The following is a 14,219-nucleotide window of genomic DNA, read 5'->3' as shown; positions in this document are numbered from 1 at the left end:
GGGCATGAGGAAGAGAGGAAAGTGAGTCCTAAGATAGTGACAAATGTTTGCAAAGCTGAAGCGTTCAAGATCCAGGCTAAGTGGCTTTCTAACACAAACATAGCAGCCTTGGGCTTGTGCCTGGGAACCAGACAGTGACCGTGAGGAGCCTGGGTCAGGCAGCAGCAGGGCCGGCTCCAGGCACCAACCCACCAAGCTTGTGCTTGGGGTGGCACCTGGAGGGGGGCAGCGTGGTGCTCCAGCTCTAGCCGCCGGGGAGAGCGGAGCCCCGGGCGTGCTCACCACCCTCCCCCCAGCGCTCTGGCCGCCGGGGACAGCGGAGCCCCGGCTGGGGCTCGCCACCCTCCCCCCGGCGCTCTGGCCGCTGGGGAGAGCGGAGCCCCGGCTGGGGCTTGCCGCCGGGGAGAGCAGAGCCCCGGCTGCGGCTCGCCGCCCTCCCCCCAGAGCTCTGGCCGCCGGGGAGAGCGGAGCCCCAGCCGGGGAGAGCGGAGCCCCAGCCGGGGCTCGCTGCCCTCCCCCCGGGGCTCCGGCCGCCCTCCCCTGCTGCGCTGGGGGGGGGGCAGCCGGAGGCTTTTTTGCCTGGGGTGGCAAAAAAGCCAGAGCCGGCCCTGGGCAGCAGCCATCTGCATGAGATCTTAGAAGATGTCAACTCAGCCACTGGAAGGTGCAATGTAGGCACACCCAAGCTAGCCTCAATCCAGCTAACCACAGCAGCACAGGCAGTGGGATAGGGTAGTCACCCAAGTACAATCCCACCCGGAACCCGAGGAACATAGTCAGCTGACCTGTGTTGCTGCAACTACTGTGAGCGAGCAAGCTCTGGTTCGCCAACTGTAGTGGAGACATACCCTGTAATGCACCTCCATTGTGGGCCGGTCCAAAGCCGTTGCAATATCTTGGAGGGGCCACCAAATGTGCAGCACTGGTGGTAGGTTTCCAGCACACACCAAGGGGCAGCACAAGCCAGAATACTACCCATAAGTCACTTTGGGACAATGTTGGAAACTATTATTCTTGCATCTGAAGAAGTGAGGTTCTTACCCACGAAAGCTTATGCTCCCAGTACTTCTGTTAGTCTCAAAGGTGCCACAGGACCCTCTGTTGCTTTTTACAGATTCAGACTAACACGGCTACCCCTCTGATACTTATTCCATTAGTTATGATTTTTCCCTGCATCATGCAGGAGATCCCTACGCTCTCCCCTCGAGCTCTCTGGGGGGAGGGATGCGGACGCCTTTGGAACAATTATTTCTCTGTTACCTCAGTGCTGCACTGGCGCTCTGGAGATTCACCCTTCACCCACAGAGCAGGGGCAGCACAGCCAAAACTGCTGCAAGCTTCTCCCACGCCACTCTCCCTTCCCTCTTGCTCCTGTGGTCCCTCCCTGGTAGGGTTGGAGTTCACTCCCCAGGGCCCGCTCACCCCTTTGCCTCTGTTGAAACTGCATACAAGAGGGACAATCAGTGCCAGCCGCAGTGACGTTTTCTGCGATGTGGGCACTGGATTGTTCCAGGGTGGCTGCCCCATGTGAATGAAGTATATCCAGCTCCCCTGCCAGAATGGGTGCTCCCTACTTGGCCAATTAAAAGGGCAGGGCAGCACTTGGGGCCTATAAAGTGGGTCCCAGTAAGCCGGAACAGATGGGCGTAGCCAGGAAGGGCAGGTGAGAGTTGTCAGAGACCGGGGGGAGACCTGGAAGCCAGCAGAAGTTGGTTCCTGGGAGAACACTGAAGGCAAGAAAGCAGCAGTGGGGGTTGCCTGCTGGCTCTAAGCCAGAGCCAAGGGCCAGGGAGGGCTGAAGAGAGCAATGCAGGGGCGCATCCACTGACATCTCCAGGGCTGGACTAACCACTTTCCTGGACCCAAAGGAACCATGACAGGGCTGAGGGGGCAAGGGATGCTCCCAACAGAGAGGCTGTGGGGTTGCAGAGTGGGGCAGGACTCCAGTTGGAAGGGGAAAGGAGCTGGGGCATAGTGAGGGGTGCCAGGGCTGACTGGGAAGCCAGGGCTGCATTTGATATTTTGACTGGACTACGGTGTTGGGGCTTGTTATGGGGGCGTGGGTGCGTGCTTTTGTTATAAATTAAACCCACACAGGCTATTGGCATTCAGAAGGAAGGGAGGGATAGCTCAGTGGTTTGAGCATTAGCTCAACCAGGGTTGTGAGTTCAATCCTTAAGGGGGGCCACTTAGGGATCTGGGACAAAAATCAGTACTTGGTCCTGTTAGTGAAGGCAGGGGGCTGAACTTGATGACCTTTTGGGGTCCCTTACAGCTCTATGAGATAGGTATATCTCCCTTTTGTTTAATTTTTTTTTTTTTTTTTTTTTTTAGAAAGACTAATTGGACTGTTTCAGGGACTCTGAATGGGGAAACTGAGGCAGCGCACAGCCAGCTGACAGAAGGCGCTCCTGGCAGGCAGCCCTATGACAAAGATCCAGCCACGTCTCACTGGCATTGCCTACACACCAGACAAGGAGAATTTCTGCCCTACAACCACCTTGCCTCTATTTATCCAGTGGCATCTGCTGGCCGGCTTCATCCAGGAGCCTCAGCTCCAGGCCCCTGAACCATCTAGCCCCATTTTAACCTATCAAGGAGTGGAGTTTCCAGTTGGGTGACCAGCCATTCGCTAATTAACTAGTTTTAGCTGGTTTGTTTTGTACCCTAAAGAAATTGTATTTGTATCCCCAAGTCATCTTGAGCCATTTATTCTGGTTATTCTAACCAGTCCCTGCACAATCCTGAACACAGCCCTGGTCACTGCCATTGCCACGTGGCAGAAAGGATACAGGAGGGGACTGAGCTCTTCCTCAGGGCACTGCCCCTGGACCTCCCTGATCAACTCCCCGTCTTTTTTATGGACACAGCAGCAGCAGGTTTAGGCCCTGTGGTAGGTGTCTCTCCCCACCCCTTGATCCATCCCTGTGAAGAGCCATGAGACCCTTAAGGAGAAAACCACTCCCCATGTTCTAAGCAAACACGGTGTCCACATCCCGCTGCAGGGTGTTGCGTGACACAGCGGCCCCCTCTGCAGCCTGCTCAGTGCACAGCAGGTGCTCCCAGCACCAGGCTCCTTTTTCGGGGGTCCCGTTAATGCTCACGCACTGCAGGGAACAGATGATGCTTTTCTAGGCTGCAGAAATAACAGGTGCAAATACCCTCAGCCCCACCATGAGAGAGAAGCCAGCAGTCCCTAGCCCAGCCCTAGGGGCAGTTCAGTACCGGGTACAAGGGGAACCCCCCACCCCTGGGGCTTCCCCGTTGCCAGAAATGCTGCTGGCTAGGGTTACCATTCGTCCGGATTCCCCCGGACATGTCCGGCTTTTTGAGCTAAAAATAGCATCGGGGGGAATTTGTAAATGTCCAGACTCCCCCCCCCCATGCAGAGTGCGCGCGGCTAACAGGGCAGCCGGCCGGATGGTGCCACTTACATGGGGCTCCGACAGCCAGAGAGAGCCCCTCCTCTGCTTCCCCTGCAGCAGAGATCACTCCCTCCCTCCCTCCCTGCATTCGCAGATCGCCTCCTGCAGTCTGGAGCTCCTCCCCCGCTCCCCAGCGGCAGGGTAAGGGGGCCAGGGAATCGGAGAAGGGGCAGGGAGGTTCTGAAGGGAGCAGTCGGGAGTTCGGGGGGGGGCTTTCTGAGGGGGGTGTAGATAAGGTTTTGGGCAGTCAGGGTACAGGTAGGGGGTAGGGTCCTGGGGGGCAGTTAGGGTGTGGGGGGTCTTAGGAGGGGGCAGTTAGGGGACAAGGAAGAGGGAGGCTTAGGTAGGGGGTGGGGTTCTGGAGGTCAGTTAGGAGCAGGGGTCCCAGGAGGGGGCAGTCAGGGGACAAGGAGCGGGGGGAGGGTTGAGGGTTCTGAGGGGGGCGGGAAGTGGGAGGGAGTGGAAGGGGCAGGGGTGGGGCTAGAGCAGGACGGGGGCGGGGCTCCTCACGTCCTCTTTTTTGCTTGCTGAAATATGGTAACCCTACTGCTGGCCTCCTGCCAGCGACAAGCACCCAGATGCTTCCCTGCCTGTCCTGGCTCTTGGACTGCTTAGTGCCCAGCCTTCCGTGCACCGACAGCTGCCAGGCTGTGCTCTCCAGTCACCTGCTCACGGGCAACCTCTGGCTTCCTCCTGACCCTGGACTACCCTGACCTGGTTGTGCTGTGGGGTTTATGGCGCCCTCCTCTGGCTGGATGTTAAGTTGCTGGTTAACAGCATCCGGTGCCTTCTGAATGGCCTGCAGGTGACTGGCAAGGCAAATGCCAGCCCATCAGGGCTCGTCTTCACAGGGAAACTACCTGAGTTCGGACACGTTCCCTAGAATGCCCTGCGGTGCCTAACACTGCCTCAGCTCCTTGTGGTTAACTGCAGTGCACCCGGGGCCAGGCCACAGGACTGTAAGCACAATGGGCCAGTTCTACGCAGAGAGAGGGTGTTTCAGATGCCCTCAGAGTCAGCCTAACTCTGCTCCTACAACAGCCAATGGTACAGCTCAATGGAGGCAGGGTAGAGCCAGTGCCGACCCTTTTGGAACCATCAGAGCCTGCATGCTTGCCCGGTGCTAGCTAACGTGCATTCTAATGCAATGTAACTTAGTAGCAACACGAGGACCTCAAGTGTGCCTCTCCCACCTGGGGGACACAGCTGGGAACCCCCCAGGAGAGGCAAATAAATAAAGTGGGTTTGCCACAGAGCACCCACATCAGGCAGTGACATCATCAGCCCTGTCTTAGCACCTGGAGCCTTCCCGCAGCAGAGCAGGTTAATAGCTTCATGTTTGCGCTAATGTCACAGCTTAACTCGCAGCTCCACTGCTCTCCAGAGCACACTGCGTTTCAGGTGCTTGAGCATAATTAAACAGCCTAATTTTAATCAGCCCAGTTGAATCCCAGTAAATCTGGTTGTGGTTTTGATACCTATCCATGACACACATTTCATACGCTCCGTGTCTCTTTGAAGAACACAGAAGCTAATTTAGTCCCTGGCATCTCTGACTTGCTGCTGAAGGAGGCTGCAGGAGGAGTGCATCTTTTTAGCATCTTTTATGTTTACTTCCATGCAGCATTTCTCCCAGTCTGCATTTATTATACTGGTGCTGAAACTTGCCATTATAACACTTCTGCTTGCTAACAGAAGTTAAGACTTTTGGGTTTTTTTGCTTTGGTTTGCTCAACTAGCTCAACACTGGATTTAAATGAAATTTTCCTAGGCCATTACCCTTAATGTGATCTAGTTACTGTGTCTGTAATATAAGAAATAAATAAATAGACCTACTGATTAATTTCAGAGTAGCAGCAGTGTTAGTCTGTATCCGCAAAAAGAACAGGAGTACTTGTGGCACCTTAGAGACTAACAAATTTGTTAGTCTCTAAGGTGCCACAAGTACTCCTGTTCTTTCTACTGATTAATGTCACTATTCAACATGAATTCTAGCAATAATAATAAATTGTATAGCCTGTTTCAGGTGAGAATTTCAAACCACTCTACAGATAACCATAATTTTTACCCTGGCATCACAGATGGGGAAAGTAACACTTCCCCCTCTTTTTATGATCTATTGGGCTTCACCCCTCTGCTCTCCAATGCTGAGTCCTATCCTCAACCCTAGAACTCATGCTAACTTCAGGGGCATGTGTGCTCAGAGTGGCTTCAGCAGACTTTTTAAGAGTCCAACTTACTTGGAGGTTTTGGAGGAGAGAGCGAGTTTTGCCATTAATTTGCATGGGTGAATATAAAAGTCCCAATCCACAATGGGAGTTTTGCCTAAGAAAGGACTGCAAGATCAGGTCCAGAATATGCAAGATGCTGGGGAAGAGCATACAATAAGCACACCCTACACTCCATGTTTTGAGCATGCTACTTTGATATTCCTGAAGCAGAGCCTGGTTTTATTTCCCTTCAAGCACTTGGCAGTTGTTTACCGATCCCTACACCAGAAATGCAGCAGGTGGGGGAGAACGGACATCCGTTTATTAAGCCTGGTTGCTTGCCATAGTATGCTGAGCACGTCTTTCCCTCTGGCCACATCCTAGTTAGCGCAATTTTAAATAATAAATGTGGGTTTTATTGGGAAATACTCTCCAGCTCCCTTAAGTAACATTTGCTGCCTATTCGGAGACTCCTCTTGGCTCAGTGTTGGACCGAAACATGACGGATGGTCACACTCCTGTCCCAGTTTAAACGGAGAACAGGGCGCAAACAGAGAACCCCTAACGGCTTGAGACCAGGAGGCAGCCTCTGCCTTTGATCATGTACGCGTTTTCCACACCCATAAATAATTACACAGGAAAGTGATAAGCAGTATATTCTGTCACACTGCTCATCGCATCCAGCGGCAATGCTCCTGGGGAAAGGGCTCACATGGCCACTCACTTCATAGTCACACTGCACACCATTGCTAGGGAGGAAGCAGTCTAGCTACAGAGCAATCCCCCAGATTTCCTCACCACTCGGCCGAAAAACCAGATGCATCTGGAATCTCTCCAAGCCTGCTTGAACATAGATCAGCAGTCTCAACCTTTCCCCGTGGGACTTGGCCATTATAATCATCCCTCTTCACCCCATGCCCTGCCTTATCAACAGAGGCCACTTACACACCCGTAGCGTAGCGTGCCTTGATCATATTACCAGATGTAACACTGGGATGGCGGGAAAGAGGCAGAGCCCCTCTGTGCAAAAGCAGTACTAATGAGAAAGATGATCTTGTCACAAAAGGGGCCTGCAAAGGGGGAATATATTGGTCTTGTGCCCTTCTCTGATTCTTAAAGTAGTTTAAAACCCAAAAGGTTGGATACTTGGGCCCTGCCCACCCTAGGAGACACTGTGGTGACAGAGAACTGACAAAGTTACAGCAAGAGTTGGGTGATGGGCAGCTTGACTCATACAAGGAATCCCACTGGGGTCAGCAGGCCTCATCCCACACCTTCACCAGAATACATACATGAGTCTGGGCAGGATCAGAGCCGCAGCCTGCTCCGAACTATCAGTTGTGTTCGCTGGGTCGCACCTCTGACTAGCGGCATTTGGAAGAAAGGACCTCCATTGGGCAGCCTGGACCCAGGCAGGCGGGGGGGGGATTGCTCACAAGGCACATCCCAGACTCCCAAGGAGTCCTCCAGCACAAGCAAGGAAGAGACGGCTTTCGGAGGGGAAGAAAAACAATACACCGAACCCTTCACCCTCCCACATCCCAGAGGAACAAAGAAGGGCACAGCCCCTTGCCCACAGCCTGCACCCCCACAAGCTGTGAGGGACCAAGCCTTTGCTTCAGCTTCTCCTGCCCCCATCCCAGCAGCAGCACTAGCCGCTCTTCTTTACTGCATGCCTCAAAATCCCTAAGGCACCCAGGCTGGTGAGAGAAGGGTCTGCGATCCCACATGGACCGTAGCCCCCACCCACTCCCTAAGGAGCTATCACATCATACACTGCCGTGGTTTGGAATGGTTCCCCGGAGCAGGGGGGATTTGTTAGTGAAGCAAGAGGCTGACTGTGGTCCATCCCCGCCCTGGTGACAGTGCTGCCTCCAATGCTGCAGAGGGGAGATAAAAATAGGGACGTGGGCTGCAATGCAGCAGCACGGAGCAAACGCCACGCATTTCTGCAGCAGACCCCGAGGAGCTTGCAGCAGTTACAGTGCAAGCAGATGACCGTTCTGATCACTTCGCCAAGCGTGTGCAGTCCCAATCGCAAGGCCGGTGCAGTGCTGGGGCCAGCAGGCCGGGATTGGACACAGACCATTTAAACACAAAAGTGCGTTGGGGGGGAATTGGAAAAATTAGTCACTGGAGACCTGCTGTCTCCTGCCAGCTCACTCGGTTTTCTCCTCCCCGGAGGCAGTTCAACCTTGGGGGAGTTTATTTTAAATACCGGATGTAAAAAGGGTGGGCGTTTTAGCAAGATTCTGCTTTGACCAAGGTGAGGGGCTGCAAGGCAGTAGCAGAGATGGAGCACTGAGCCGAGGCCCTGAGCCATTCAGGGCTATGGGGCCCCGGGAGACAGGGGGCAGTGTACTCAGCCGTACTCCTTTCTGACGCCCTAAAGCAGAGCAGTGTGCAGCCCCCTCCCCAAAACCTGCTGCCCGAGAGGAGTTGAGAACTGGTCGCCTCCTCATGCCTTCAGGCAGGCGAGCATCGCTGGATGCAGCAGCAGGACCCCAGCCTGATGCCCAAGGGAGCATGAGCTCCATATCCCGCTACCCTTCCCGCTACTCTTCCCTGCACACATGCAACACAGGACAAGATTGTGGCATTTACACATATCATGTAACACCACAAAAACCTGCAGCGCTCGGAGGCACTAAGCCAGGCTGAGGAAGAGGGCAAGGGAGAGGGACAGGGAGGGCTGCAGGGCCCCAGATCCATCCCTCCTCCCCCACGGCTGCAGGTAAAGCCAGTGGATCTGCCCGCATGCTCCTTCAAAGCCACCTGCCTACCCTCTTGGCTCCCGAGGGGTCTCTAGGGGAGTTGTCCACAGGAGCTGCCAGCCCAGGGCTCTCTGTCCCCCTCCCCCGCCGTGCCACCCCCACTGCCCCAGTGGGGGCAGCAAACGCACTAGGAAGAGACAGGCCAAAAAGGAGATGGGAGAGAAGAGAGACGGGCTGAGCAGGGGCAGAGTGCAAGCAGCACCTAACTGGGGATGGCTACAAGCCCCGCAGAGGGAAATCGGAGCTGGGAGACCCCTGCTCAGCTATTGTATTCAGTGATCACTCCCTGGTGTATTTCCTGAGAGGAGCCAGTACATCCAGCCATGCAGGAGTTCTCCTGTACTCCCCAGCCTGCCCCTCACTCCTAGGGGCTCGGTGAGGGACCAAGGAGTGCACACGGTGGGGGATCTTAAAGCCAACAAGTGAGATACATTTTACTAAAGCTGGCCAAGGCCCCAACCCTTCCTGCCCCACACGCCAGTCCTGACACAGCGCAGGGAGTGTTTGCAGTGCTTAGAGCATATCGCTTTCTTGAATGAAGTGTGCATGGGCTAAGGCCTTGTTCTGCTTCCTCCTCCACAGCCGGAGAGGGACAAAAATACGTTCTAGGCCGCTGGCAAAGGAGTTCCTTTTCACATTTGCTAACAGCCACACTTGGGAAAACAGGAAGCTGGTATCTGATTCAAGGGCTGAGACATTCCATTCCCAAGATCTGTCCAGCCCAGGGAACTCCGCTTTGGCGTGGGGATTCTTCACAGCCCAGCAGTGGTGTAGCACAAAGCACAATATGGGTATTTCAGCCTCACACAAGTGCTAGAATTTTTCCCTAAATAACCAATCTTCGCCGGTGTTCTTGGGACTTCAAGTTCCAACCCAGTGTTGTCACTACATGAACAAGACGCAGCAACCAAGTAAATTAGGGTTACCATTCGTCCGGATTCCCCCAGACATGTCCAGCTTTTAGAGTTAAAAATAGCGTCCGGGGGGAATTTGAAAATGTCCGGACTCCCCTCCCCCCCCCCATGCAGAGAGCGCGCGGCTGACAGGGCAGCCGGCCGGATGGTGCCACTTACATGGGGCACCGACAGCCAGAGAGAGCCCCCTCCTCCACTTCCCCCTTCTCTCCCCTGCAGCTGAGAGCACTCCCTCCCTCCCTCCCTGCATTCGCAGATCACCAGCCGGCCGTTCGCACCGGCAGTCTGGAGCTCCTCCCCCTGCTCCTCCTCCCAGCACGCTGGTCTGAGCGGCAGAGTAAGGGGGCCAAGGGGTCGGAGAAGGGGCAGGGAAGTTCTGGAGGGGGCAGTCAAGAGACAGGGAGCGGGGGGGGGGTCGGGAGTGTGGGGGGGGCTTTCTGGGGGTGTGTGGATAAGGTTTTGGGCAGTCAGGGTACAGGTAGGGTCCGGGGGGGCAGTTAGGGTGGGGGGGGTCTCAGGAGGGGGCAGTTAGGGGACAAGGAACAGGGAGGCTTAGGTAGGGGGTGGGGTTCTGGAAGGCAGTTAAGAGCAGGGGTCCCAGGAGGGTGGTCAGGGGACAAGGAGGGGGGGGGGTTGGAAGTTCGGGGGGGGGGCTGTCAGGGGGCAGCGGTGGGGAGAGGGATCGGATCAGTCAGGGGACAGGGAGCAGAGGGCTTTAGATGGGTCGGGAGTTCTGGGGGGGCTGTCAGGGGATGGGGAGTGGTTGGATGGGGCGTGGGAGTCCCAGGGCTCTGTCTGGGGATGTGGAAAAGGGTTGGGCAGTCAAGGGACAGGTAGGGGGTAGGGTCCTAGGGGGCCAGTTAGGATGGGGGGAGGGTCTCAGGAGGGGGCAGTCAGGGGACAAGAGGCAGGGAGGCTTAGGTAGGGGGTGGAGTCCTGGGGGGCAGTTAGGGGCAGGGGTCCCAGGAGGGGTCAGTCAGGGGACAAGGAGTGGGGGGAGGGTTGGGGGTTCTGAGGGGGGCGGGAAGTGGGAGGGGCAGGGGCGGGGCTAGGGCAGGACAGGGGCAGGCTTAGGGCGGGGCTCCTCCTGTCCTCTTTTTTGCTTGCTGAAATATGGTAACCCTAAAGTAAATAACCTGAACAGAAGGTCCAATAAGGTCAGTAGTTTCCTTCCCTACTGTGTATTCTGCTCATTAATCAGTGCAACTAACAGAGTTAGAGGGTTCCTAGGGCTAGGCACAGCAGTTTTGTTTTGGCAGGTACACACACAGCGCCGAAAGCTCTAAGGAGACTGAAAGCCAAAGCAGCGCTGCTGACAATCATTCCTACTCAGCTGGCTACAAGGGACCTGGCAAGCAAAATGAGCAGCGCTGGGCCCAAATCTCAGCTTGGGAGCCCAACCAAACCCCCAGATCCGGACACTCCTCAACTTGGGGGGTTGAAATCCAGATCAAAACCAACCCAGGTTATTTTTTCTTTTAAGGGGGAGAACAAGGTTTTAAATATCACAGAAGAAGACTGCAGCTGCTAACTGGCCTTCAGGCTTGCCATTTGGGACCATTTAAGCCGTGAGTTCAGTGGCATCAGTACACAGCAGTTCAATATGCAGATCTAAGCCTGTACCACAGAATTACATGAGCAGAACTCAGCCTTAAATGGCTTCTGTCCCAAAGAGTCCCTTTATTCCTTGCCATAGTGCAATATTGCAGGGAATAGCACAGACTTATCCCACTAGAGCAGACCGACCCCTAAGGGACAGGGTACAGTCACTTTTTAAAAAAAAGAATGGTTTCAAGTGCTCGACTGGGGACACACACATTTCCAGAGGGGCTGGTCACCCGTCATCCTTGGCTTCACTTGGAACTGAAAACCAAGGCACTTAATCTTAGCAGCCATAAGCCCTTTTTGAAAGCGCTGTCACTGGGAAATGCACCATTGGGACAATTCTCATCACCTCTGCCCAAGACTTGCCAGGTTAAACAGAACACAGTCATCTCAGAACTGACTGAGGAACACCCAACAGGGGGCAGAAACATCAACTAAAACAAACCTAAAAATCAGGCCAGACTTTAAGGGTAAAAATATATACATTTGGGAAAGTGATTCAACCCTGAACAGAGGGTGATTTAAAGTGACAGTATGTTTTTAATTGTCAGAAGCCAATCACGTGCACTCTCAGAAACTGTACCTCCCCTATCTTAACGCACACGTATGTCTGTCTGCACACATAACAGTTAGCAGTCACTTAACATGTTGTGCCTCTGTCAGGGATGCTGTCGGCTCCCATTATTAATGCAAGTGGTCTATTTCAGTGGATGGAATTTATCATCAGCAGCAGTAGCTTCAGAAGAGCAATGTTTACAAACCAGGCAGGGTAACTTTCAGCACATACAGGGTGCATACGGCTTTCCCTTGGCACTGCAAAAGGCTCCTCCAGGCACAGACTGGTCTGTAATTGTTTGTAAACATCAGGCACACCCAAGGCTCTGGGTGCAACCACCACCTAACTCCATGCAACGGACCTTTGCCAAAGGCACTTCCTCCTTCGGGATCTTGACCCTGCTTGCTCTCTTTCCTGTAGCTTCATTGTACACACAGTTTCAGTCACTTGTGTGTTTTGTTCTATTGCATCAAGGCAAGTTGTTGCTTTTCTTCATTTCTGAGTGTGTTTATTATTTATTCATTAAAAGGAAAAGAAAAGGGAAAGCAACACAAGCAGATTCTTAACAAGTTATGGGCAGCAGTGACAGGCACAGCAAACAGGAAATATGGCAGTGGTGAGCAGCCTGTCCTCAAATTTGTCTGTCATCATCTACATCAGGTGACATTCTTGCCTCCCCGTTCGTGAGCAGGACATCAGTGCTATTTATAGACAGGGGTACTTGGGTTATTTTAAAGTAGCGAGAAGGAAGGGGGTGTTTAATATTATTCATAGGATAAAGGAGCTGCTCAAACCTGTGCCCAACACATCTCAGTCCCCAATACAAGCAATTGGCACTGCACTCCAAATTCCCAGCATGCTGCCCACCACTGACCTCGCTGCTCATGGGTAAAAACAACACACTGGCTAGAATAGGGTGACCAGATATCCCGATTTTATAGGGACAGTCCCGATATTTGGGGCTTTTTCTTATATAGGCTTCTATTACTCCCCACCCTCTGTCCCGATTGTTCACACTTGCTGTCTGGTCACCCTAGGCTAGAAACACACAGCAACTGTGCCTTGCAGAGCTGTAGTGGGTACAGGCTACCAGTCTGTCTAAGCTGTGGCAGCTCCTTGGATGGGGACGTTCTAGTTTGAATTATTATCGAACAATGACTGAATCAAGGATTCAGAATTCATTTTCCATGGGGCGGAGGCATCACACCCACGACCACAGGGAACAGGCAGTGCTTAACCCATCAACACACTCAGACTTGAGAGAACTGTGAGAAACCAAGACATGTATCCCAAATCCCCCCATCGCATTTGCCAGAGCTGCCATTAAGCACCTGAACCACTGCAGCTGCATGCATAAATATATGTATTATAGTCATAAACTACACGGGTGATGCACATTGTGCTTCCAAAAGCTATGAGTAAGGCTTGAAAACTAGGAATTAAAATAGTGCTAACTCAGACACATTTGAATATCTGACAAGGTAGACATTCAACCATAATATGCTACATTTCAAAGCCAGTGATCACATCAGTAAAAGCAGAAAGTCAATAAAAAAACAATAGCAAAACATTCTTTCAAATACCAGCCACTCTCTCAGACCTCACCGCTCAAAACTGACAAATTAGCATTATTATTGTCCTTATGTGTGCACTTCCCTAGCTCTGCCTTTGATTTCAGAGGAGAGCTGTCTAAATAACAAGAAACCCATTATCTCTTAACTCCCATTTAACTAAACTTTATGGCCACTAAAGCTGAATAACTCTGTTAGCAACAAGATCAGACTGGAGCAAGCCTACAGCATTTGCACCCTGCTGACCAGAAGGGAAGCTTGAAACTGAAACATGATTACTGAAAATTTAGTCTCTAGACTTAAAGAGGGAAAGGCCACCACCCAGCCTGCAAAGTCAGACTGGAGAGAGACTATTATTAATTATTATGTATTAATACAGGACCAGGAGCATGTACCAAGCTGGGGGGTAGGTAGCGGAGCCCAGCAAGTGACAAGTTCAGAAAAGCTACTAGTAAATAAATCGATGTTTGAACTGTAACTGTTCAGGGAGACCTGGAAAGGAAAAGGGGAGAGGGGGAGTTCTTCCTTCAGCTGCTATTAGCCGGAGTTAAGGATGGACTCAAGGCACCTAACTTCCTGCTTTGGAAGGGAACAAGCTGCGAAGCACTGGCAGTACTAACTAATCTATCTGCCCCACTAGGGCAGACACTCTTGGCAGTTAGAAAAGCCTTGCTTTGTAGGAAACAAGAGGGGAGAAGCGCGGGACTCTGACCTGCTAATTCTGCCCATGCTGGGGGAGCCGTGCCTTGCACGGTGGATTTGCTCTCCCCCAGCCACCTTTCAACGTCAGGACCAGGCCAGGGCTGGTAGTAGGAAGCGCACTCCTACCCCAAACGGCAAGGACGCTGCCCTGCCAGGAACAGGGATCGGGTTTCGCATCAACTCCCTCACAACAAGCTGCTGTTTGCGCCAGTTGCTCGCCCTCTGCCAAACAAACAAGCCAGGCCCTGGGCTAAGAGCTCCCCTGGGAAGCCAGTTGGGGGGGGGGGTGCTTCACACACGCCCCTATTCCAACATCAAACGACCTCCTTCCCCTTGGAGACAAACACCATTAACCCCTTCCCTTCCCACCAGCGGCGCGCAGCGTGCACCAAGTTCCACCCCAGCCCGCCCAGCGCCCATAAAGCAGCAGGGACACGGACCTGCCTGGCCAGCCCCTTGCCG

General features: G+C 53.4%; 1 protein-coding gene across 12 annotated transcripts in view; it reads right to left on the bottom strand.

The window, feature by feature from the left end:
• The window catches only part of MID2 (midline 2), a 465,133-nt gene that overhangs the window by 448,933 nt on the left and 1,981 nt on the right, over positions 1 to 14,219 (bottom strand). The window contains exon 1 of one of the 12 annotated variants that reach the window (XM_065557196.1): positions 13,768 to 14,124. The exons of the other annotated variants lie outside the window; for them this stretch is intronic. The gene's annotated coding sequence lies outside the window, so the exon portion shown is untranslated. Of the gene's footprint in view, positions 1 to 13,767; positions 14,125 to 14,219 lie in introns of those variants that run through there. 12 annotated transcript variants of the gene reach the window in all.

The sequence above is a fragment of the Chrysemys picta genome, chromosome 9, assembly GCF_011386835.1.
Source record: "Chrysemys picta bellii isolate R12L10 chromosome 9, ASM1138683v2, whole genome shotgun sequence".
NCBI classification, from domain to species: Eukaryota; Metazoa; Chordata; order Testudines; family Emydidae; genus Chrysemys; species Chrysemys picta.
The sequence above is the reverse complement of the archived record's forward strand: the minus strand, read 5'-3'. Positions and strand labels throughout refer to the sequence as shown.